Source organism: Rhinatrema bivittatum, chromosome 10 (assembly GCF_901001135.1).
Source record: "Rhinatrema bivittatum chromosome 10, aRhiBiv1.1, whole genome shotgun sequence".
In the NCBI taxonomy this organism is placed as follows: Eukaryota; Metazoa; Chordata; class Amphibia; order Gymnophiona; family Rhinatrematidae; genus Rhinatrema; species Rhinatrema bivittatum.
In genome coordinates, this window is record NC_042624.1 from 75930110 (window position 1) to 75954688 (window position 24579).

At 47.3% G+C, this 24579-nt stretch overlaps 1 protein-coding gene across 1 annotated transcript in view; it reads left to right on the forward strand.

Annotated features, from left to right (window-relative positions):
* The first annotated feature begins 1353 nt into the window (after positions 1 to 1353).
* The window catches only part of ARHGAP29 (Rho GTPase activating protein 29), a 291858-nt gene continuing 268632 nt past the window's right edge, over positions 1354 to 24579 (forward strand). The window contains 1 exon segment of the mRNA XM_029617439.1: positions 1354 to 1521. The gene's annotated coding sequence lies outside the window, so the exon portion shown is untranslated.

Below are 24579 nucleotides of genomic sequence, written 5' to 3' on the forward strand. Positions count from 1 at the left end.
GCCGTCTGAAATTAAAGCCTGCCTTTGGCTTGGCCGCACATTTTACTTTCTGTATTTCGGGTGACTAACTAATAGGCTCATCAACATGCATTTGCATGTGATGAGCGCTATTAGTTTCGGGGGGTTGGCTGCGCGTTTTCCATGCGCTATTACGCCTTACAGTATAAGGGGTAATAATAGCTCGTCTAAAACGCGCGGCCAAACGGGGGCTAAATAGTGCGCTCAGCCTGCTAGTTAATATGCCTCCCTTTTACCCCCAACCCTTGAAAATGACACTAACTAGCCTCATTTTTTTTGTTTCATTACTTACACGCTATCCATAGCAGAAGTTACGTGGTAGGGGATCCCGGCACATGCTTGTGCACGTAAATACGTATGTGCACATTTCATGTTACATACCCTGACTGCAGAGACCCTGCCTGTGTCCCGCCTTTTTTTTTTCCTTTCCCATTCGTGTGCGTATTAGGAGATATGCGCGCACTTGGGCACTTCTTAAAATCTGCGCAGTGCGCGCTGACCCAAGATACATATCTCCCGTCTTTGGTATGCATAGGTCTTTTAAAATTTGCTTATAACTGAGCAAGATACACAATGATCAGGCACTTGCAAATGAATTTTAGAAAAAAATGTCATCCAAACCATGCCACTGCTGGGCGCAACGCTAAGAAATTCTTGCTCCTAGCTCTAGTTACTTGACACACATCCGCGACTACCGTTCATTGCAATTTAGAAAAAAGTTCCCATAATCAGTTCCTTATCAGGCTCCAACCTCTGGTGCAAGCATCGCCAAAAGGATAAACTAGAACCCTTGTCCAAAGAGACTTTCAAAAATTGAATCAGGTCTACATACGCTCCTGACCTACCCCATTTGCTTCTTGATCTTTTCATTTAGGGGTTAAGGTTAACATTTAGGGGTTAGTGCCCCGGGTGCGTTTAAATACCATTAGTTTACTGTAAAGAGTTAATTCAATTTTTACCATGTGTGTAAAGAATATTCGAGGTAACATTGAGTTCACAAATTTTTTTTTTTACGGATATTTACTTCATCGGGCACGATTTAATGACCCCCAACTTGTTCCTGTTATTAGCGCGGCTGCCACCCTCCCCTCTGCCAAAATGAAAAAGGTGTCAAATTCGTGGCGCCCCGACAGGAATGTCTGAATAGCGGCCGAGATTACAGATGAGGGAAATAGATACTTCAGGGGACGGACTGCGATTGGAAACAGAGGCTGTTACTGGAACTAAAGTGTAGGGCGAGCGCAGGGCCGTGATTGGAGGAAGGGTGAGGGGGTGGGCAGGACAGGCCTGTGATTGGAGGTGGGGCGCGGGGAGGGGCACTGCGATTGGCGGAGACGGCGGCGGTTTGCCTGCACACGGTCAGGCGCTGCGAGGGTGGCGCTGTGGAGTGTAGGGGTTCGCGACGGTGCAGTTCCTGCTGTTGCTTCTTCAATCTGAGCTTTTTGAACGAGGCGCTGTGGATCCTCTCGGCCCGCTCTGTGATGGTGCGGCCGCGCTCGTCAGGTAACGGCTTCCTCGCCGTTTATCTCTTCTCCACCCCCCCCCCCCTCCCCTGTCCGTTAATGGTTGCTCAGGAGAGCGCAATCGGGTAAAGTGGCGACCGGGAGGGGATGGAGGCCGCTTCCTGAAATTCGAGGGGCTTTCCGCGCGGTGCCTCCCCGGCACCCCAAGGTGGCTGTTTCCGGCCGGAACTAACCGGTCACTGCTGCAGTGGTGGTTACTCGTTGTCGTCGCTGTTGTTGTTGCTGCTGCCGCCGCCGCCGTCGGGAAGGCTTGGAGTGAGACTAGGAGGGTCCCACCTAGCGGCCGGGTGGCGGCAGCGGCGGATTGTTTCCTCGCCGCTGGCGGTAGAAGGTTGCTGGCGTGTGGCCCTGGGCGATAGCAGGTTAATGTTCCGGTTACTGCGGAAAGCACAAGTGTGAAACCTGCGGCAATGCGGGGCTGTCTCTCCCGTAGCGGGCGGCTTTTTCGAAGATTTAAGGTAGCATATGTATCTTTTTCTTTCAGGTGGTATTTTAAGTTTTATGTATAACAGTACCGTAGTTATTTATAAGTCGGTGAGAGGAAACTCTTGAGCTACGGTACCTTTTTTTTTTAAACTTGGCTTGACGTGGTCCTTTAATGGCAGAACTCTCTTCTACTGGAGCTGGAACTCCGGTCTCCGTTCGTGTTGGTCAGCACTATCAATTGTATGGAAATGCTCCAGGGAACGTGCGTTTTGGCAACCGGTTACGTTTAGGCTTTAAAGTCCCGAGGAATTTGAGACGTTCAGAGCACCAGGCTTGAGAGGTAGATTTGAGCACTCTCTTCAAACATTACATGCAAAACCATACTGGAGTGTTGTCTGTCGAAAAAAAATGTTGTTACTGGATTCGTTCCATTGGTTTGTTAACTCATGAAACAGGATAGGAAAGGTGTGTGGCAACGGTATAGAAGCATGTAAAATCCAGACAGTCTGCAAGAACAATTTCAGCTGAAAAAGTTAGAAATGGTGTTGTGTGTATGGCATGGCCTCCCAGTAGAAATGAAGGCAAAAACAGAATTCATGTAAACCTGGTACTGTATAAGCATATGAGGTGAAAACAGTGATCAGTTGAAGTCTTTTGGCATTGCACCAGGCAAGAAAATGTAAGACTGAATAGACGATCCTTTTCTGTTTATATACTGTTTATCAATTTAAAGAAACATTTTTCACGCATGTATGTGCTGTAGGTGTTTTTTTTTTGTTTTAATTAAGGCAATCTACAACCTCGAGCTATAGTGTTTCTCTTCCAGTTAAATAGTGTTGCTTATTTAAGGATATCAGTGTAACATGGAGGTTAAAGTCCAGATTACTGCAGGTAGAGTCCAGTAAAGTTCCCCTCTCCACTGCCTGTTTGTCTAACCTTGTGAATATCACTTAACCTTCCCATTCTCAAGCCAAGGGCCTGCTTTAGCAAACTTTTTTTTTCCCCCCCATAAGATGCAGAATAGGTGAAAACAGCCTTAGTAAATAAAGTCCTGAGTGTTTTGGAGTAAAAATGTGAATTATTTTGTGTAGTGCTGTGCAACATAGCTCTGTAAAGAACTTTGGTTTTTATTACAATGGTTTGTAATTTAATCAAGTGGTGTTACAGTCCATTGATGTGATAATTTCTTGTTTTATATACACTTAACTGAAATAACTTGACATTCCTAGTTTGAATAGAATTGTGTGTATATCACAGTTCGACACTAACTAGGCTGTCTATAAAAATGAATGTGTCCAGAAAGTGGTTTATTGATCTGTGTATACTACCTTTTAAGGATAACTCAAAGTGGGGAAGATTACTGATACTTAAAATTACATATGGCAGTGTGCACATTTTGTAAAAGAATGTACTGTTCAAGTTTTATTTACCTCTTAAACATTGTTTGGCTTGGCCAGCAAAAGTTCTTTAGAAGTTATTTTTTGGTTTTCCCTTTAAGAGAAGTAAATTTCTGTGTGTGTTGTAAAGTTTTTTGGATAAAATTGATGTTAGTGCTGGTGGGGAGTTCATACACATGTATACTCTATTTTGGCAACTTCAGCAAAGCCTTCTGTAGGAAAATGAAATCAGAGATGACAGGATTGCAGGTAATTAGTTGAAGCTACTGCCAGGCATTATGTACATGAGTCAGGCAACAGAAGCTGACTTGAGTTGGTTTCAGTGGCTAGAATCGGCAGAAGACAGGCAGCAGAGACTAACTTGGGGAAAGGTGCACAAACTAAGGAAAGCTGGCTGCTGTGTCTTTTATGGAGCAGTAAGTGTACCTAGAGGTCGGGGAGAGCCTTGGGAATGGCAGTGTTATGAGGCAGGGGGAAGAGATATGGCAGCATTGGCAAGAAGTGGAAAATTGTAGGGAGAACCTCGAGAAGTGGTGGTGGAAATGTGAAGTAAGGAAAGGGTTGGGGAAAGGGCCCTGGAGAATGGGATAAGCATAAAGAATCCTTGGATGTCAGGGGTAAATCCTGAGATTGGGTTAGCTCTACGGTATTGCATTATGAATGGACAGACTAAATGGGCCTCAGTCTTTGACAGCATTTTCTCTGTTTCTGTGTAGTGGTGTTAGTAAGAAGTGGAAGTATTGAGGAACTGAGGAGTGGCGGTAGCAAAATGAGGTGGATTTATTTATTTATTTGAAACTTTTTATATACCGGCATTAGTAAGCATACATCATGCCGGTTCACATTGTAACTGAAAGGCTGAAATTACAATCAACGGGGAGGGGGGAACAGGGAGGAATATACAGGTGGATGGTTGAGTTCATGCAGTTGGAGGGGGAGGAGTCCATGACTGGAGATGATTGCTGTCTGTTGAACATTGCAGCTGAATTTTGGGATACATCTTGGCACTGGTAGGGAGGTGGCAAGCTGGATGCTAGTATGGAGATTCCAAGCCTTCAGATACAAGCTAATTGAATTTAAGAAAACTGTCATGCAGGAGTGTAAATGAGGTTTTGCTGAATTAAGGAGCACAATATATATAGAGATGGTATTGCATTTTTGAGGGGCTGAAATTTAAGAACATGCCATACTGGGTCAGACCAAGGCTCCATCAAGCCCAGCATCCTGTTTCCAACAGTGGCCAATCCAGGCCATAAGAACCTGGCAAGTACCCAAAAACTGTCTGTCCCATGCTAATCATAGAAGTGGCTATTTTCTAAGTCAACTTAATTAATAGCAGGTAATGGACTTCTCCAAGAACTTATCCAATCCTTTTTTAAACCCAGCTACACTATCTGCACTAACCACATCCCATGGCAACAAATTCCAGAGTTTAATTGTGCGTTGAGTGAAAAAGAACTTTCTCATATTATTTTTAAATGTGCCAAATGTTAATTTCATGGAGTAGCTGCCTAGTCCTTCTATTTTCACGTAGATAAGCAGCTGAATTAGCCATGCTGTCTGGGTACGTCTTCCATGCCACTAGGTGGCGGAACGCCCTAAGTCTATTAAAGTCTTTCAGCTAGGTGCTCCTTCTTGTATCTTCCTGCTTTTTTTTTTTTGCGCAACTGTTCACACACGGAGCTCTTTTCTCCTGAGGGAAATAATTTCTGAGAGGGAAAAAAAAAATCAGCAGGACATTAATCCAGCGAGATGCCTTGACCAGGCTTCAAATTTTGTGCCTGCGGCAAGATAATGTTGACCACTGATGGCCACATTTCTTGTTGTTTATGCCTGGGTCCAAATCATGACCAGGCTAATTGTGGGGACTGCGGATGCATGTCCCCAAGAGTGCAGCGTCAGCGTGCTGTCAAGCTCCAAGAGTTAAAAACAAGACTATCAGGCTCTTATGCCCCTTCGGAGACTTCCATCAGATCCTCCCCAGGTCCAAAGATGAGAAAAAAAGTCTCCTTAGAGAAGGGCTTCTTCAGTCGACCCCCCCCCCCCAGGTCAGAAGACAATGCTGTTGTTTGCCTGCCAAAAATCGGCTCATTGCGCAGGGGGTGCATCTGTAACATCGCGGCCTATGCTACATTGACGCTGTCGGCGCTCCGAAAATTAGCGCGCCGACTCCGAACCGAGGCATCAACGCATCGATGCGCCTTCTAAAAAATGGCTCATCGACTCAACGATGCAAGAATAGTGGTGCGTTACATTGGCGCAGATCTCGTGCGACCGACGCAAATGAAGCCCAAGAAACACCACACAGGTCATAAGACCTAGAGAGGTATCACCCCTTCTAGTCCTAGACTCAGATCCAGATATTTCTCCACCTCGTCTGTCAGGCAGTGCTTCATCGTCTCCAGGTGTGCTATCAAGCTTCTCTTTAGCCTCCATTGGCAGCCTTGCCCCCTATCGTCCGGAACCAGTACCTCCACCGGTTATCCCACCTCCGGAAAAGGTTCCATGCAGGCAGATACACTCAGGACCGCCCTACCACTTATAACGGACCCACCTCCTATACAGTCTACCTTGGGACTAGCTAACCAAGCTATGTCCCAGATAACTTCAATTCTGACTCAATTCCTACATTCCGTGGAACAATCTCATCTGCCACCTCATCACTCCCCTACCATAGTTCCTTGCCAGTTGAGGATATTTTACAGTTGGATTCTTCATTAGACTCAACGACTGGCTATCCATCTGACCCGGCGGAGGTCCCACCTGAACCTTCCTCTCCACAAGAGGATCTTACTTATTCTCAGTTTATAGAAAAAGTAGGTCAGATGCTTAATGTGGAGACAAGGAGAATCCCCAATCCACGACAGGAGATGTTAGGGATTTTAAAGAGTTTTGATACTCCGACTACCTGTGGTGCTACCGCAACATTCGGTATTGACTGCGCTGATGGAGAAGTCATGGGATACCCCGCTATCTATTCCTCCAACATCACGTAAAATAGACCTGAAATATCGTATGAAGGACTACCCCTTCCATTCAACGGTTCAGCTCCCACATAACTCAATAGTGGTAGAGTCGGTGATGCAGAAGGCTCGGAAGTCGTGACTTCACTCAAATACACCGCCAACCAGAGATAATAAATCTCTTGATGACTTTGCTAAGAAGTCATTTCAATCTGGTATGCTAAACGCTCGGATACAGAACCATCAATTCTACATAATGCAACATCTCTTCGAAAATTTGCAAGCGCTGAAGCCACATCTCCAACAGGGAGCCCAGGAAGCCGGTTTACCTGTACAATACCACAACCTAGAGGAAGGTTTACGACACTTCCTTTGGTCTATTTACGAAGAATTTGATATCTCTTCCAAAGCCTCGGCTAACGACATAGCAGCAAGACGCCTTGCATGGATGCATTCCAGTGCAATCGGGGATGATGTACATGATAAATTAGTGAACCTGCCCTGTTGTCCAGATAATTTATTCGGAGATAAGTTTACTGACACAGTAACAAAACTCAGAACAGAAAACAGTTCTGTCACTCACATCCCCTTCCCAACCATCCACATTTAGGCGTCAATATTCTTCTTCTGCTACATACAGAAGAACCAATTTCAGAGCTTTTAAACCTTACTCGTACTACAAGCCTCCAACCTATCAGCCGCAAAGGCAACAACCATCACGCCAACGCCCCAGAGTCCCTCGTCAGTCACGTCAACAGGCTGCCCCTCAACCGGCAAAGACCCAACTGGGTTTTTAGGGACCATGCTGCCACAGATACAGACACATCTAGTAGGTAGGGGGCAGATTGTCCAATTTCCTTCCAGCCTGGAACCACATCATGTTCGATTGATGGATCCTGACAATAATAGAACAAGGTTACACTCTCCATTTCTCATCCCTTCCAACCCTCCCGCACTTAGTTCCTCAGAAACAGCAAACAGCGCACCGAGGACCTCTCCTACGGGAACACAAGATTCTCCTCCAGAACAAGTGCATTCAGAAATTGCCTTACCCGCAATTTCATCAAGAGTTCTACTCACAATACTTCCTTATTCCCAAGAAGTCAGGAGGACTGCGTCCCATCTTGGACTTACGTTCACTCAACAAACACCTTCATAAGGAGAAGTTCAAAATGGCTTCTCTCAAGTCCATTCTTCCATTCCTACGACCCAAAGATTGGATGTGTTCACTGGGTTTGAAGGATGCATATGCTCACATACCAATGCATCTCAACTCCTGGTGTTACCTCTGTTTCCAGATGGACAACCAGCACTTCCAGAACAAAGTTCTCCCCTTCGGCCTTTCCTCTGCCCCCAGTAGAGGTGGCACACCTCCGTCGTTAGGGGGTGCAAATATTTCCTTATCTGGATGACTGGCTTATAGTAGCTCCCAATCAGTCTCTCCTACAAGACAATCTGCTTCAAACTATTTCTTGCTAGACAATCTAGGTCTCTTAATCAACTTTGAAAAGTCAAATCTAGCGCCAACTCAAGCCTTACAATTCATCGGAGCCTACATTGACACAATTCAAGACAAGGCCTTCCTACCACACCCACGAGCATTAGCTCTCTCCACACTATCTTCAGTTCTACTTCACAGTACGACTGTTCCAGCCCGCCAAATCCTAACCATTCTAGGACACATGGCAGCATCCATTTACGTAATCCCACATACGCTTCTACACATGTCGCCTACAGTGGGGTCTAAAAAACCCATGGACACAATTTCTCCATCCATTGTCGACTCCCATCTCCTTAACCAACAGCATGAAGAAAGACCTGCAATGGTGGCTACCTCCATCAACACTACTAGTGGGTTCACCTCTACGACCCCTTTGACATCGGATAATACTCAACACAGACGCATCTCCCAAGGGATGGGGAGCCTACCTAGACCAGCTACAAACACAGGGTCTATGGTCCACATACGAATGCACATTACACACATCTTCTGGAACTCAGAGCAGTCAGAAACGCCCTTCGAGCCTTCGAAAACTCCCTACAAGAAAAAAAACAGTATGATTCACACAGACAACCAAGTTACAATGTTCTACATAAACAAAGAAGGAGGGTCCGGTTCTTGGAACCTCTGCAAGGAAGCAGTACAGGTACTGGAATGGGCTCACCACAGATCCATCTCTCTCCAAGCAACTTATTTGCCCAGAATTAGCAATTCCAGAGCAGACAAATTCAGCAGGATATTTCATCCCCACGAATGGGAACTACATCAAGAGGTTGCGCAGCACCTATTCGCCATTTGGGGCCTTCCATCCATCAACCTCTTCGTGACCGAAAGCAACAGGAAAGTGGAGAGCTTTTGCTCCATTTACCCGAGCTTACTCAGACTAGCTCCAGACGCTTTCCTCTCGCACGATCCAGAGATGCATCGAAGACCAGGCGGATCTGATCCTCATCGCGCCAACATGGCCAAGACAACTATGGTACAGTTAACTCATACAGCTATCAATACACAATCCAATTCCCCTAGGCAATAGCGCTCAACTTCTTACCCAGGACAACGGATCACTACTGCATCCTCTTATTTATTTATTTTTAATTTTTATATACCGATGTTCTTGTATGAAATACAAATCACTCCGGTTTACATATAACAGTGAAATGCCCAAAAAAGGAGAGGGGCTTTACATAGAACAATAAAACAAAGTACAAATAAACATAGTATAGTATAATTACAAGAAACGTTTGAACTCAGATATAGTACAGTTAAAAACGTCATAATAGGATAAACCCAATTAGGGGATACCTCATTGAATTATCATAACATCTAGGCAGCATTAAGTGTCTGGGAAGGCTTGGCGGAAAAGCCAGGTTTTTAGCTTTTTTTGAACTCCTGATGACTTGGTTCAAGTCTTAGATCGGGGGGAGAACGTTCCATTGGTTGGGGGCCTGCTGAAGATAGTGCTAGTTTTCTCAAAGATGATTTTACTGGCGGGGCATACAGTGTGCCTTTGTATGCGCTTCTAATTGGTCTGGAAGATGTATGAGGTTGAAGTTGTGTGCTTAACATAGGAGCAAGTTTGTGTGTCACTTTGTGGACGATTGTGAGAACTTTGTAGAGTATCCTGTGTTTAATAGGAAACCAGTGGAGGTTACGAAGGATTGGAGTGATATGTTCTCTTTTGTTAGAGTTTGTGAGGATTTTGGCGGCGGCGTTCTATACCATCTGTAAGGGTTTGATAGAATTTGTGGGGAGACCGAGTAGAAGGGAGTTGCAATAATCGAGCTTAGATAATATGATGGATTGGAGTACTAGCCGGAAGTCAGTGAAGTGGAGGAGGGGTTTTAGCTTTCTGAGGACTTGTAGTTTGTAAAAGCAGTCCTTTGTGGTAGTGTTTATAAACTTTTTTAGGTTTAGATTGTTGTCTAGCCATGAAACAGGTAGCAAATTCCAAACAAATCAGGGAAAGTGTTTTTTTTTTCATTCAGCACACTCATCGTGTGCAATTTTTTTGCCAAAGGATGTAGTCAAGGCATCTAGTATAGTAGGGGTTTGGACAAGTTCTGTAGGAAAAATCTGGAAAGCCACCAGTTATCTTTGGGAGTCAGCACCTGGGACCTAACGATTTGATTGGCCTGTAAATTGGCAAGACAAGTCAGACTGGTTCCAACTGGAATAGCAGCAGGATATCTTCTATCTGCCGTCACCTTTAGGTAGTAGGCTCTGAACCAAGTAAGCAGTATAAGCGAACGGGAAGACCAGATTAGACAGATAAGCAGATCCGGGGTAGCGAGGAATATGCTGGAGTCAACACAGCGAGATAAACCCTGGAAGCAGGACTCAGAGAGGAACTGGAGAATGAGAACCAAGCTCTGCAACCTCCTGACTGGAAGACTGGATTGTGTGTCCAGACCGAAAGAGCGGACGACCAAGGAGCTGGGAGGACTGACCTGCTAGTCCCCAAAGCCAACACAGGCCTCTGCTTAGTAGGAAGTGAAAATTGACTATTGGGACCTCACAATCTACTTATAATCTCCCATTTTGAAATATAATTCTAAGTGGGGTACAACTGCAATGTAGACAACAAATGCATAAAATAGCAGCGATAAGAGTACATCACACATCGCGCATTCTGAGTGAAGAAGAAGCTCTTTTGACCCAGAAAAATAGCATTGCCACAATTTCAGCGTAAGCACAACACTATTGGTGAATTCTCACAGCCTAGACATATGGATATCATCCATGCTTAAAAGTCATTCCCTGATGAAGAGAACCCACTCGAAACATTGCAGTGTCGGGATTAAAAGACTTATTGCATGAAGCTTTCAATTCAGCATCTTTGCGACAGAACTGTGAGTTTTGAAGTGGTATAGCATCATTTTGCTGTATACCACTTAAGTTACACTGGACTGCTGGGGTTTTCCAATGATTTATAACCTTTTTCCAACAACCTTTACATTGGAGTTGGATTAAGTAGCCATAGGAGGCATCTTTATATTGGCACTTTATGAGGTTTCCCCAGTTCAAAATACATACTTGCATTTTCTAGCTAGACTTTTTTATAATTTAGTATTAAACTAGACAAACACCATAAAAGGTGTTGGCCCGACTTCTGCTTCGCTTACTGGATCACATGGCCGCTTCTATCCATGTTACCTCTTTGGCTTGCTGCCACTTAGATCGCAATGTGTGCATTAGTGTCACGACTACCTCTCCAGACCTCCCTGTTGTGGTGGGAGAGTCTGGAGCAGGGGTTTACCTTTTCAGCCCACCTCCCCAGGTTGTGCTTACCATGAACGCTTCCATCTTGGGTTGGGGTGTGCTCAGGAAGCTCAAAGCCAGATCAGCTTCCTGGAGCTTTGGGCGATCAGGTATGCGCTTTGGGCATTACAAGATTGCTTGTCCAACCAGGCAGTCCTGGTACAGACTGACACCCAAGTGGCGATGTGGTATATCAACAAGCAGGGAGGTACCAAATTGTTCCTTCTCTGTGAGGAGGCGGTCCAGATTTGGGCCTGGGCTCAATGCCAGGGCATGCAGCTCCAGGCTATATACCTGGCCGGGATGGAGAAAGTGGTGGCAGACCGGCTAAGTCTGGCATTTCAACCCCACATTTGGTCCCTGGATCAAGTAGTGGCGGATCGCATCTTTTGCCTCTGGTTGATACCGGAGGTGGACTTCTTTGCCTTCCCCTGCAACAATAAGGTGAGCCACTTTACCTCCCTGTAGGGGGGATGGAAAGCCAGCCTCGGATGCTTTTGCCTGCCGTTGGGGCAAAGGCCTTCTGTAGCGTATCCTCCATTTCTTCTGGTGGTGAGGACCCTCTTGAAGCTTCGGCAGGATGGGGGGACTATAATTCTCATTGCCCCCATTGGCTGAGACAGGTCTGGTTCCTGCTTCTGCAGGATCTTTCTGTCAGAGAATCGATTGGTCTGGGGACCTCCCCCCAACGTGATCTCTCAGGATCAGGGTAGGCTGTGCCATCCCAACCTTAGGGCGTTGTCTGATAGCCTGGATGTTGAAAGGCTAGTCCTGCAGCCCCTTGACCTCTCTGACAGTGTATCTCGAATCCTGGTAGCTTCTAGGAAACCTTCTACTAGGAAATCTTATAACCTGAAGTGGAAGAGGTTTTCTGTTTGGTGTGAGAGTCGTGGCTTGGATCCGTTCTCCTGTCTGTCTTCGAGGTTGCTTGACTACTTGTTGCATCTTTCTGACGCTGGTCTGAAGACCAACTCGATCAGAATACACCTGAGTGCCACAGGGGCCTACCACCAAGGTATTGACAGTTCGCTTTCTCCATGCAGCCCATAGTGGGCTGATTCATGAGTGGCCTGCTTCAGCTGAAGCCTCCCCTGCGGCCTCCTGTTGTGTCCTGGGACCTCAACGTGGTGTTGGCCTGACTCATGCGAGACCCCTTTGAGCCACTGCACTCCTGTGATCTGAAGTACCTGACTTGGAAGGTCATCTTCTTGGTTGTGATAACTTTGGTATGCAGAGTCAGTGAGCTTCAGGTGTTGGTGATGTATCTGCCCTAACAAAGTTATTTAATGATAGGGTGAGTACGGAGAGCCACCCTAAGTTCCTGCCTAAGGTGGTGACTGATTTTTCATCTTGCCTCTGGCTTGGTATTCATCCATGCGTGAGGACTAACATCCTGCTTGTCCTAGGAGAAAGAGTTACTTTTCTATAACAGGTGTTCTCCTAGGACAGCAGTATGTTAGTTCTCCCGAAACCCGCCCACCACCCCGCGGAGTTGGGTTTCTCCTATATTTATTTTATCTTTTCATAATTCTTTGTTGCGAGAGTGAAGGGGAACCCCGCGTGGATATGTGGATAGTGGCATGCTCAGTGTGCCAGTCAGTTTCTAGAAACTTTGATAAATGTTTTACGTGTTGGGCGCCATCTGATGTCACCCATGTGTGAGGACTAACATCCTGCTGTACTAGGAGCACAACTCTGCTTTATGAATGTTACATTGTAAGCTGCTCTGAGCTTTTGTGATTGGGCGGCATATAAACATTTTAAATAATACCATTTATTTATCGCTCAGGTTTTGGAGTAATATAGACTGTGGACAGGAAAACAATGGCAAAATGAACAATGGGCACATTAAAACTTTTTATATCTTTAGATGTGCACATGTTTTTAGTATGTTTATTTTGGTTATGAAGATGTCTATAATATCATTAGTTCATTTGCAATGAGTGTGTGAGTGACTGACTGGACCAATTTGTGCTTTAAACGTTCTGTAGTACATTGGGTAAAGACAGCTGGCTTTAACTGCTTCCTGCACAATAGACATACTGCTGTTGTGAACTTTCTGCTGTACTTCTGCTCTGGCCTGCTTCAAGCATTCTCGTCTGCTCGTAATATAGCTCCAGTATGGATGAGACTGCCAGGTGGGACAGTTTTGAGAAAGATGCTCCCAAGACTCTGGGTTAATACTGAAGTGGTACAGGGATAACTTGAGAGTCTGAGGATGATTTTGTGATTGCATACACACTGAATTTAGTAAAGGAAAGTTGTGCAGAGTTGCTTTTACTTTGACCAGACCTGCCTGAATCTAATAGCATGGTTAAGTCAAAGATGTTAACCAGTCTGAATGCAGTGAATGGCCACTGGGTATTCCACCAGAAAGTAATTTATGGATTTTTTTTTTTTTCTGACTCTTCACCACACGCCTGTTTAATGTGTGACACTGCCAGGAATATAAGAACTCTGACAGAGTCCAGAGGTTCACTGCATTACACAACTGTGTCCATAAACAGCAGGGTTTTATAGCCTAGGAGAAGGAGTGCAAAACCTTTTTTTTGTATATTCAGACCATTTCAAACTTGATTTCTTAGTCATGATGGGTTTTATAAAATCAGTACACTTAGCTTGGATTTAACAGTAACTACTATTGGTTCAAAGGAGCATTCTAGCCTGCAAGATATACATGAGGCCAGGTGGAAATAAGTTCTGCTGATGAGTATTTGTACTAGAACCCTCTTCTCTTTTTCAAAGGCCTTTTGGGGAAGTGTTAACATAAGAAATACCATGGCTGGGTGAGACCAATGTGCATTGATCCCAGCATCTTGTCTCCGACAGTGGCTAATCCAAATTGCAAGTACCTGACAGATCCTATAAAATACAGCTATTTCCTCTTACACCCAGGGATAGTACCTAGCTAATAATGTTATGTACTTCCTCTAGGAACCTGTCTAAATCTCTCTTAAACCCTGCTATACGAGTTGTAGTCCTGTGGGAATTCTGCGCTACTGTGGAGCGCAGGATTTGGAAGGCCCTGGCGTGCTGCCAGCGGGCTAGACGCCGCTCACAGCACACAGGGTCTGTTTCATTTGGAGTTGGTGTGTGTGAAAAAGGATTGTGTGTAAGTGAGGATGCTTGTTTGTGAGATGGAGCCTGTATGAAGTTGTGTGCATGTGTAAGAGCCTGTGTGAAGGGATGCGTGTGGGTGTGAGAGAGGGGGAGCCTATGTGTAGGGTAGGTGCGTGTGAGGGTGGGTGTGGGCGAGAGAGAGGGGGGAGCCTGGTGAGCAAGGGGAGCCTATGTGAGGGGCAGTATTGAGAGAGTGGTCAAACTCTGTGAGTAGAGATAAGAGCGGAAGGATTAAGCTTAGAGCGGGAGGGGAGAAATAGTGGCAGGTGGAAGAGTTGGGGCATGAGAGGGCAAAGTGAAAGGAGACTGGCCAGGGGGGTAGGGAGAGAGGGTGGAAGAACTCTTATAGTGAACTTCTAGGGAAATTCAGCTCAAAATATTTAAAGCGCTGCATTTTAAGTATTCTCACAGGACAAGCAGGATGGTAGTCCTCACATATGGGTGACATCACAGGATGGAGCCTAATCATGGAACACTTCTGTCAAAGTTTCCAAAACTTTGACTGGCCCCTACTGGGCATGCCCAGCATGGCACTAACCCTGCAGCCAACAGGGGTCCCCATTCAGTCTTCTTTTTTCCGCGCAGCAGTAGCTACGCGGTTAAGGAGCTTTGCAGAGATTCCTGACAGGAATTTTCCTCACGGAATTACTAAAATTTAACATACCCCACAGGGGTCCCTCCTTCAACTTTTTTCAAGCCGCGGTACTCCGGTAAGTTTTTTACCCGTTTTCCGTTGAGTTTGGCCCTCGCGGCCTACTGGCCGTCGATCATACCACAGCTCAATTTTTTCATGGCCATGGTGTCGGGGTTCCACCGGTGCCCGGACTGTAATCGCACCATGTCCATCACAGACCCTCACAAAGTCTGTGTAATTTGTCTCGGAAGTGAGCACGATGTGCCCTTATGACAACAAAAGGTCGCAAGGCTAGAATGGAGAAGATGGAGCTTCTCTTCCGTGCTCAAACCCCGACGCAGTCCATTGTATCGACGTCAGAACCGGCATCGATGACTTCTCGGCCTTTGTCACCCTTTATTCCCCCTCAGGACCGAGGGGATCATAGAGACAAACATCGACATCGAAAGTCTCGGACCATCGAGGGAGCGAAATCATCGACCTCGCCATCGTCCGAGCTGCCGTCGAAGAAACGCCGCCCAGAAAAGGCACCGACCTTTTCGGCGACCGGGTCATCGAGGCAACCCTCACCCGACAGGGTATCGGGAGCTGCGAATCCACCTTTAACGGTGGTCCCTCCGGCTATGCCTCTGCCTCCTTTTGTTCCGGAGCTGGGGCTGCTTGCTCCAGGTCTCAGAGAAGAACTGGACCGGATGGTTCAGGCGGCCATCGACAAAGCGATGCATCGACTCCTCCAGATTCCTCCAACACCGGTACCGATTGTAGAACCGACCACTGACCCGATTCCAGCAGCGTTGGCACCGCTGCTCTCGAGGATGGAAGCGCCTATGGCTGCTTTTCTACCGATTGGCTCCGGTGCCCTCCCCGCTTGCATTGTCATCAGGAGGAGAAACACCGTTCCACATCCCTCCTTCGGGAGTTCTGCCAATGCCTCAGTTGTCGATGCCAACTTGTCCGGTGCCACAGATCCACCCATCGATGCCTTCATCGGTGCCTCCAGTTATTCCTTCAAGTCCTTCGGAGCCTCGACTAGGACCTTCAGGGATCCCACCACCCTGTCCTCCTCTGGTTCCTACAGGAGCAGGTGCTGATCCTACGACACCTGGACTGATGATTCTTCACCAGACACCGATGATTTGCCTTCACCACCGTCACCTACTGAAAGTAGAAAGCATTCTCCTCCAGAGGTCCTTTCCTTCATAAATTTTGTGAAGGAGATGTCTGAATTGGTACCCTTCCAATTGCAGACTGAACAAGATGACAGGCATCAAATGATGGAGCTGTTACAATTCCTGGATGCTCCCAAGGAAATAACCTCCATCCCTATCCACCAGGTTCTTCTAGATATCCTCAAAAAGAACTGGGAACATCCTGGCTCTGTGGCTCCAGTCCACAGGAAAGCTGACTCCACCTGTCTCGTTCAGTCAGCTCCAGGTTTTTGCAAACCTCAATTGGATCACCAATCTGTGGTTGTCGAATCTGCCCAGAAAAGAGTGCATTCCCTCCACTTCCATTTCTCTCAAAGACTCTCGTGAAGTTACGTCAGGACAAGGGAACCATGATAAATTGCAGGAAGACCTTGTGAGACTGGAAAATTGGGCATCCAAATGGCAGATGAAATTTAATGTGGATAAGTGCAAGGTGATGCATATAGGGAAAAATAACCCATGCTATAGTTACACAATGTTAGGTTCCATATTAGGTGCTACAACCAAAGAAAGAGATCTAGTTGTCATATTGGAAAACACATTGAAATCGTCAGTTCAGTGTGCTGCGGCAGTCAAAAAAGCAAACAGAATGTTGGGCATTATTAGAAAGGGAATGGTGAATAAAATAGAAAATGTCATAATGCCTCTGTATCGCTCCATGTTGAGACAGCACCTTGAAACCTGTGTACAGTTCTGGTCGCCGCATCTCAAAAAAAATATAATTGCGATGGAGAAGGTACAGAGAAGGGCTACCAAAATAAGGGGAATGGAACAGCTCACCTATGAGGAAAGACTAAAGAGGTTAGGACTTTTCAGCTTGGTGAAGAGACGGCTGAGGGGGGATATGATAGAGGTGTTTAAAATCATGAAAGGTCTAGAACGGGTAGATGTGAATCTGTTATTTACTCTTTCGGATAATAGACTAGGGGGCACGCCATGAAGTTAGCATGTGGCACATTTAAAACTAATCGGAGAAAGTTCTTTTTTACTCAATGCACAATTAAACTCTGGAATTTGTTGCCAAAGGATGTGGTTAGTACAGTTAGTATAGCTGTGTTTAAAAAAGGATTGGATAAGTTCTTGGAGGAGAAGTCCATTACATGCTATTAAGTTCACTTAGAGAATAGCCACTGCCATTAGCAATGGTAACATGGAATAGACTTAGTTTTTGGGTTCTTGCCAGGTTCTTATGGCCTGGATTGGCCACTGTTGGAAACAGGATGCTGGGCTTGATGGACCCTTGGTCTGACCCAGTATGGCATTTTCTTATGTTCTTATGTTCTCATATTCCCTTGGGAAAGGACCTGCTTCTAATCACTCAAAACGACGGGTGCCTACGCCACCCCAGTCTTCAAGCCTTGTCCCTGACGGCATGGATGTTGAAAGGTTAATCCTTCAGCCACTTAACCTTTCTGAACCAGTTTCCCGTGTCTTGATTGCTTCACGGAAGCCTTCCACGAGAAAATCGTTTTCTTACAAATGGAGCAGGTTTACGTCATGGTGCTCTTCTCCCCTTTACATGTCCAATCACGTAGTTTCTGGACTATCTCTGGCACTTGTCAGTCAGGTCTAAAAACGTCCTCCATCAGAATGCATGTCAGTGTGGTTGCCGCCTTCCATAAAGGTGTTGGGGATGTTCCTATTTCAGTACAACCCCTTGTAACATTTTTTTTTTTTTGAAAGGCTTGCTTCACCTTAAGCCTCCTCTGCGTCTTCCAGCCCCTTCTTGGGACCTCAACCTAGTTTTGGGTCGGCTCATGAAACCACCATTCGAGCCTCTTCAATCCTGTGACCTTCGATATCTCACATGGAAAGTGATTTTCCTTTTGGCAATCACTTCCGCTCGCAGAGTTAGTGAATTACAGGCTCTAGTTACCTATCTACCTTACACTAAACTTCTGCAGGACCGGGCAGTACTCCGCATTCACCCTAAAGTCTTACCTAAGGTAGTTTCGGAGTTTCATCTCAATCAATCCATTATTCTACCTACCTTTTTTCCCAGGCCCCATTCCAACCTAGGAGAGCAGGCTCTGCAAACCTTTGACTGCAAACGGGCTCTAGCATTCTACCTAGACCGTACAGCTGCCCACAGGAAAAGCACTCAATTGTTTGTCTCTTTCCATCCTATCAAATTGGGGCAGCCTGTGGGAAGCAGACTCTCTCCTCCTGGTTAGCGGACTGCATATCCTTTTGCTATTAGCAAGTAGGCATTCTGCTTCAAGACCGTGTTAAAGCACACACTGTGAGGGCCATGGTAACTTCAGTAGCACACCTACGATCGGTGCCGCTTCCTGACATTTGCAGGGCTGCCACCTGAAGTTCTCTCCATACCTTTACAGCCCACTATTGCTTGGACAAAGCCGGAAGACAAGATTCCATCTTCGGCTAGTCTGCCTTGCGCAACCTATTTACAACGTGATGTACCAACACCCTTCCGCCTGCCAGATGGGGTTCAGGATGCCCTCTGCCAAATTTTATCCCAGGCCTAGTGCCTTGCACGCCTGGGTACATTTGGTACATACTCTGACATCCTCAGCTCGGTACTCACCCATATGTGAGGACTACCATCCTGCTTGTCCTGTGAGAAAGCAAATGTTGCTTACCTGTAACAGGTGTTCTCACAGAACAGCAGGATGTTAGTCCTCACGAAACCCGCCCACCGCCCTGTGGTGTTGGGTTTGTAACGTTTTATTATTTTATTTTTGGCACTACCTGTAGCTTTTTAACAAGACTGAAGGGGGACCCCTGCTGGCTGCAGGGTTAGTGCTATGCTGGGCATGCCCAGTAGGGGCCAGTCAAAGTTCTGTGATTGGGCTCCATCCTGTGATGTCACCCATATGTGAGGCCTAACATCCTGCTGTCCTATGAGAACACCTGTTACAGGTAAGCAACATTTGCTATAACTTTTTTTTCTGTATTACATTTTACATTAATTACTTAGACTATATTATATTATTGTTTTGACCTGATATAAAGTATGCAGAATTTTGAAGAATTTTAAGTTTATTTTGTGTGCAGAATTCCACCAGGAGTAGAGTTGCCATGATCATGTCCTCTGGCAACAGATTCACAGGTTGATTTTGTGCCAAGTGAAAAAGTACTTTTCTTTGCTTTCAGACAGGTTAAGCCACACCACTGGATTATGCACCTCTACCAGCAGATGAAGATGGAGCAAAGCTGATGTCACGGTATATATACCCCTGCACTGACATCAGCCTGCCAGTATTCTCCATCTCCAGTAGATGGTAGATGTGCATCTCCCTAATGGGGATTGCTTTAAAAAAAAATAAAATAAAAAAAAATAAAAGGAGAAAAGGAAATTAATTTGCTGTGCTCTCCTGAGGTGATACCTTATGGTCCCTCCCTCAGTCAAGTTTTCTTGAGATGATATCTGAGGATCCCTCCCTCAGTCCTGTAGCTGGTTTTCCGGTGTGGACTTAGCTGTAGAGGCTAGCGGGTGCAAGAAGCAGAGCGTGGCGGTGAAGGCCTTTGCCCTCTCCCCCCTGCACTTGGAGATGGACTCTACTTGACCGAGACGGGCTGAGATCAGATAAAGAGTTTACAAAAATAAAAAAGGAAAAGAAAAGGAGTGAGGTTTCCATTCCTCTTCTTGCATCCGAGCCTTTGTTTGCCGAGCCAACGTCCATTCCTGCCTCTGAGGGAGTTTGGGGCATTGTGGCAGCTTGGGTTGAGCAGCCTTTTGGCTAGGCCTTGTGGAGGCATTTGCACACTTTTCTATGCACAAGTTCTCTGTGACACAATATCTAATAGTTCACGATTGTGCGTTCAGGTGGATGCCTAGGTGGGCACCTACCTGGACCACGTATTGGGCGCCTATATTTTGGGCATCTGTAGTATGTGCTTATTGGTCAGAGCTCGTTTTTGGGCGCCCTGTCCAGGCTCGCTTGTACAGGTGCGCAGCTGGGCACACAATTGTCAAATGTTTTCGGAGCAGGCTACTAGTGGATGTTTACCTTTTGTGCTGCTTGCTATATTCAGGCATCTCAGTCTGGCATTCCCCATAACTTGTCAGTGCTGCTTGGAGGCTCAGGGAGAGTTATTGCCGGCTAATTTTATTGAGCTCGCCCTTCCCAGCATGATGTGAGAAGGGGACCTGTCAGAGGTTTTTCCTGATTTTGGGGCACACCTAACTGATTCTTCAGCATGGGAAGGCAATTTGGTGGGCACAGGACAGACCCCCCCCCTGGTTTTTGTATGGACCTCAGTGGTGCTTGCACGCTTTTCTACATGCAGTTCTGCCATGAAACAGCTTGGCGGGTTGAGCAGCCTTTTGGCTAGGGTCCGCTTTCAGGCTTTGCTCAGTCGCCGTGTGGAAGAACTAATAATTCAGGATCACAAACTGGATTCCCACACACCTGGTGTTGCGGGTAAGTGCCTGAGTACGTCTATACCTGTTGCGGGTCATGCTGATAGGGACCCAGGTGGCATGGGTGATGAAGGGGAACCGTACTTACTGGAGGATAGTGAATTCCTCTTGGGTTGGAGCTGTATAGCGCAATGTTGTTTCTTTCGTAGAGATGAATTGCCGGCTTGGATATCCCATACACTGCAGATGCTGGGGTTGTCATGTGTGGATTCCATGTCTGAGCCAAAGAATCTCATTTAGATTTCTTGCATAAAGCATTATGGGGCCAATGTAATAAGATTTGATCTCTTTCCATCCTTTTTGTATCTGAGTTCATGAAAGCTTTATGGCATTCAAAGTCATGTGCCTTGGAACTTCAAACTTTGGTCTTAACTTGTGAAACCTTCCTTAGTTCTTTTCGAGTTGTTCAATTTGAAATTTCTCACCTAAAAAGTTTCTCGTTGCTGTTAGAGTAATGAATTACAAGCTCTGGTTTCACTTTTACTGTATTGTACCTGCAGTTTTTCACAACAGTTGATTTGTATGCTCGCCCTATGTTTCTTCCTAAAGTGGTGTCTACTTTCTGTTAACCCAGCTATTATACTGCCAACGCTTTTTCCAAGAATGCTTGCGAACAGGTGAGAGGGCTTTTTGCTCCTTGGGCTGCAAAAAGTCTCCGAAGTTCGAGGAGACGCACAGGTCGCCAGCCGGAACCAGTGTCACTGGGTTGATCGGCCCTAGCAGGGCTAGACCCTGGTCAGATCCAAGGACCCTCCGAGGTGGTCGCCATATTGTCTGCGTGGTCACCATTTTGGCTTTGTTGGCCGCCCTGTCTGCCGTTTCGATCCGTCGCACAAATACCTTGTGCGCACAATGTCGCACGCACAAGTACCAGGCACTCAAGCGACGTGCTTAGCCACGCGCTTACTGTGCCGGACGCATAATTTCGACATGTGCGCATAACAGTGCGCGCATCAAACCTACGCGCGCAACTTCGCACACCGGAGCGCACAACTGTATTGTACGCTCACAAGCTATGGCACCACCGGAAAATAAACTCAAAGCTCAGGGCCTTTGTCCAGCATGCCACATTAGAGCTGCACAGCATGAGGAGGCCACGGCCCTGTGTATACAGTGTGAAGAGGCTCTAGGGGACCCAACTCATGACCCTCCCCAGCTGGTACTGGACCCCAGCCTCTCGAGCAGTACGCCGGACCTAGCATTACACAGCAGGATCCCCCCCTCAAATGGGGCTCCCCAGGGACATGGTGCCCCCTAGTCTAGACCCAGCATCGATCTCCTGGGTGGAATTCTTCAAAGGTCTGCATACCTTCGTCCACATGCAACTGGGGCCTCCTATAATGCGGCCTCAGGATCCACCAGAGGACCTCAACATGCCGGGACCCTCTATGCCCAGGGAAGTGATCCCACCGCCCAGAAGCCCCACCTTCGGGGACACGGACATCTCAGATGAGTTAAAACCCCTGGAGGAAGGGGACCTCCCTCCGGGGACAGAACCCCATCAAACCATGGGACACTTCTTCACCAAGGACGAGCTTCCAGACCTGGTCACACAGCTTAAAAGAGCTTGCCATCCCGGGCACAAGTGCCTTGGGGGAACCTAAGACGAACCCACTTTTGGAGGGACTCCATCAGACCTTCCGCCATTTCCCACTATTACAAGCCATCCAGCAACTAATTGACCTGGAATGGGATGCCCCAGAAACCACGTTCAAAGGGGGGGCCGGGCTCTGGCAGCCACGTACCCTCTGGACCCAGCTGCCAAAGATCTCCTGGCATGTCCGAAAGTGGATACCATGGTCTGCGCGGTCTCGAAGCGCACTACTATCCCGATGGAGAGAGGAGCAGCACTCAAGGATGCTCAAGACAGACGTCTGAATCTATCCTCAGTCCTTTGACGTCACCGCTATGTCTTTACAGATCGCGGCCTGCTGTGCCGTGGTGACACGCGCCTGCTTAGCACAGACCAGGAACAACACTCCTGGGAAAGCCCTGGAACCAGCTGTATCATTCCTCGCAGACGCAGCTTCAGATCTGGTACGCACAGCAGCTAGAGGAGTCTCATCCACCCCATCTGACTCCGAAACTGGTCAGCCGACGCATCCTCCAAAACGAGACTCCTTTCAAGGGAACACTGTGGTTCGGAAGTGAGCTAGAGAAACTAGCCAACAAATGGGCGAGTTCCCACTGCCGCGGCTACCGGAGGACAGGAATAAGAGAAACCAGCGATCCTTCCCCTGGACCTCCAGGGGCAGAGGATCACAGTGCTTCAACCCATATCGAAGCTCATTAAGTGGCCCGCCCTGCAGGCCGGAGCCAGTCCTTTTGGAACAAGCACAATAAAAGGGGAGCCAGCTCGGGCCCAGGCCCCAGCCGCACCCCACAATGAAATCAGCTGACCCATCCAAAGGAAGAAGCCATAGGGGGCAGACTGGCCCTATTCTACCAAAGATGGGTCGAGAGAACTTCGGACAAGTGGGTCCTATCCATCATTAGAGAGGGATATTATATTACCTGGGTTTCCACCACCTCCCTCCGGACAAGTTTGTGGAATCTCCCTGCCACGACCCTTCCAAGAGAATGGCAGTGGAAGCTACACTGACCAGATTACTAGCTTTAGAGGCTATAACACAGGTGCCTCCACAACAAATAAATACTGGCCATTATTCCATCTATTTTATCGTTCCCAAGAAGGTAGGAACGTTCAGACCTATCCTGGACCTCAAGGCGGTCAACCTTCACCTGAAGATTCCTCGCTTCCGCATGGAAACCGTACACTCGGTAATAAGGGCGATACAACTGGGAGAGTTTCTTACCTCCCTGGATCCGTCGGAAGCCTACCTACACATTCCGAACAATCAGGAGCATCAGCGTTTTCTACGCTTCTCGATCCTGGACCGTCACTGCCAGTTCCGGGCACTACCTTTCGGGTTAGCCACTGCACCCCGGACGTTCACCAAGATCATAGTGGTGGTGGCAGCAACACTGAGGAAGGAAGGAATCAAGACTGCACCCTTATCTAGACGATTAGCTGATTAGAGCGAAATCCCCAGAGGAAAGCCACCAGGCAACCAACAGTCAAAACTCTACTGGAGAGCCTCGGGTGGGTGGTCAACACAAACAAGAACTGCCTGCAGCCTTCCCAATCTCTAGAATACTTGGGAGTCCGGTTCGACACCAAACAAGACAAGGTCATCCTGACATCGACAAGCCGATCAAAACTGATGACCCAGTTGAGCGAACTTCGCCCCACAGCATGGGATTACCTACAAGTTTTCGGCCTCATGGCATCCACACTGGAAGTAGTCCCATGGGCATGAGATTCCTACAACGCTCACTACTATCACGATGGAATCCACTGTCCCAGAACTACATCGTACGGCTTCAGCTCCTGGACAGAGTTCGGGCCCAACTACGATGGTGGCTACAAGAAGCCCATCTGAGCCAGGGAACGAGACTGTCCTCCCCAACCTGGATCCTACTCACCCCGAATGCCAGTCTGAGGATGGGGAGCACACTGCCAGGAGCTAACTGCCCAAGGGCAATGCAAAGAAGAGGAGTCAGGATGGAACATCAGTCGCCTAGAAGCCCAGGAAGTCAAACTAGCCTGCCTAAGGTTCGGTCACAGATTCCGAGGCAAAGCGGTCAGAGTAAGCCAACAGATATCTGTGGAAATAGACCTCCTAATGTCATGGGCGGAAGCGAATCTTCAAGAGATCTCGGCCGTCCACATTGCCGGGAAAGACAATGTTGCGGCGGACTACCTCAGCAGAGAGAGTCTAGATCCAGGAGAATGGAAACTGTCAACCACAGCATTCCAATTGATAGTAAACCATTGGGGAACACCAACCATGGACCTCCTGGCAAACGGGTCCAACGCCCAAGGACCCAGTTTCTTCAACCGCAGACGGGAACCCCAGGCCCAGGGAATCGATACCCTGGTACAGACCTGGCCACAGGAGACTCTTATACGCCTTCCCGCCGTGGCCCCTATTGGGCGCGATCATCCACAAGAGAGAACACCACAGGGGACCAGTCCTTCTAATGGCCCCGGACTGGCCAAGAAGACTGTGGTACGCAGACATGCGAAGACTGCTGGCAGGGATCCCCCCTGCCGCTACCTCCACACAGAGACCTGCTCCAA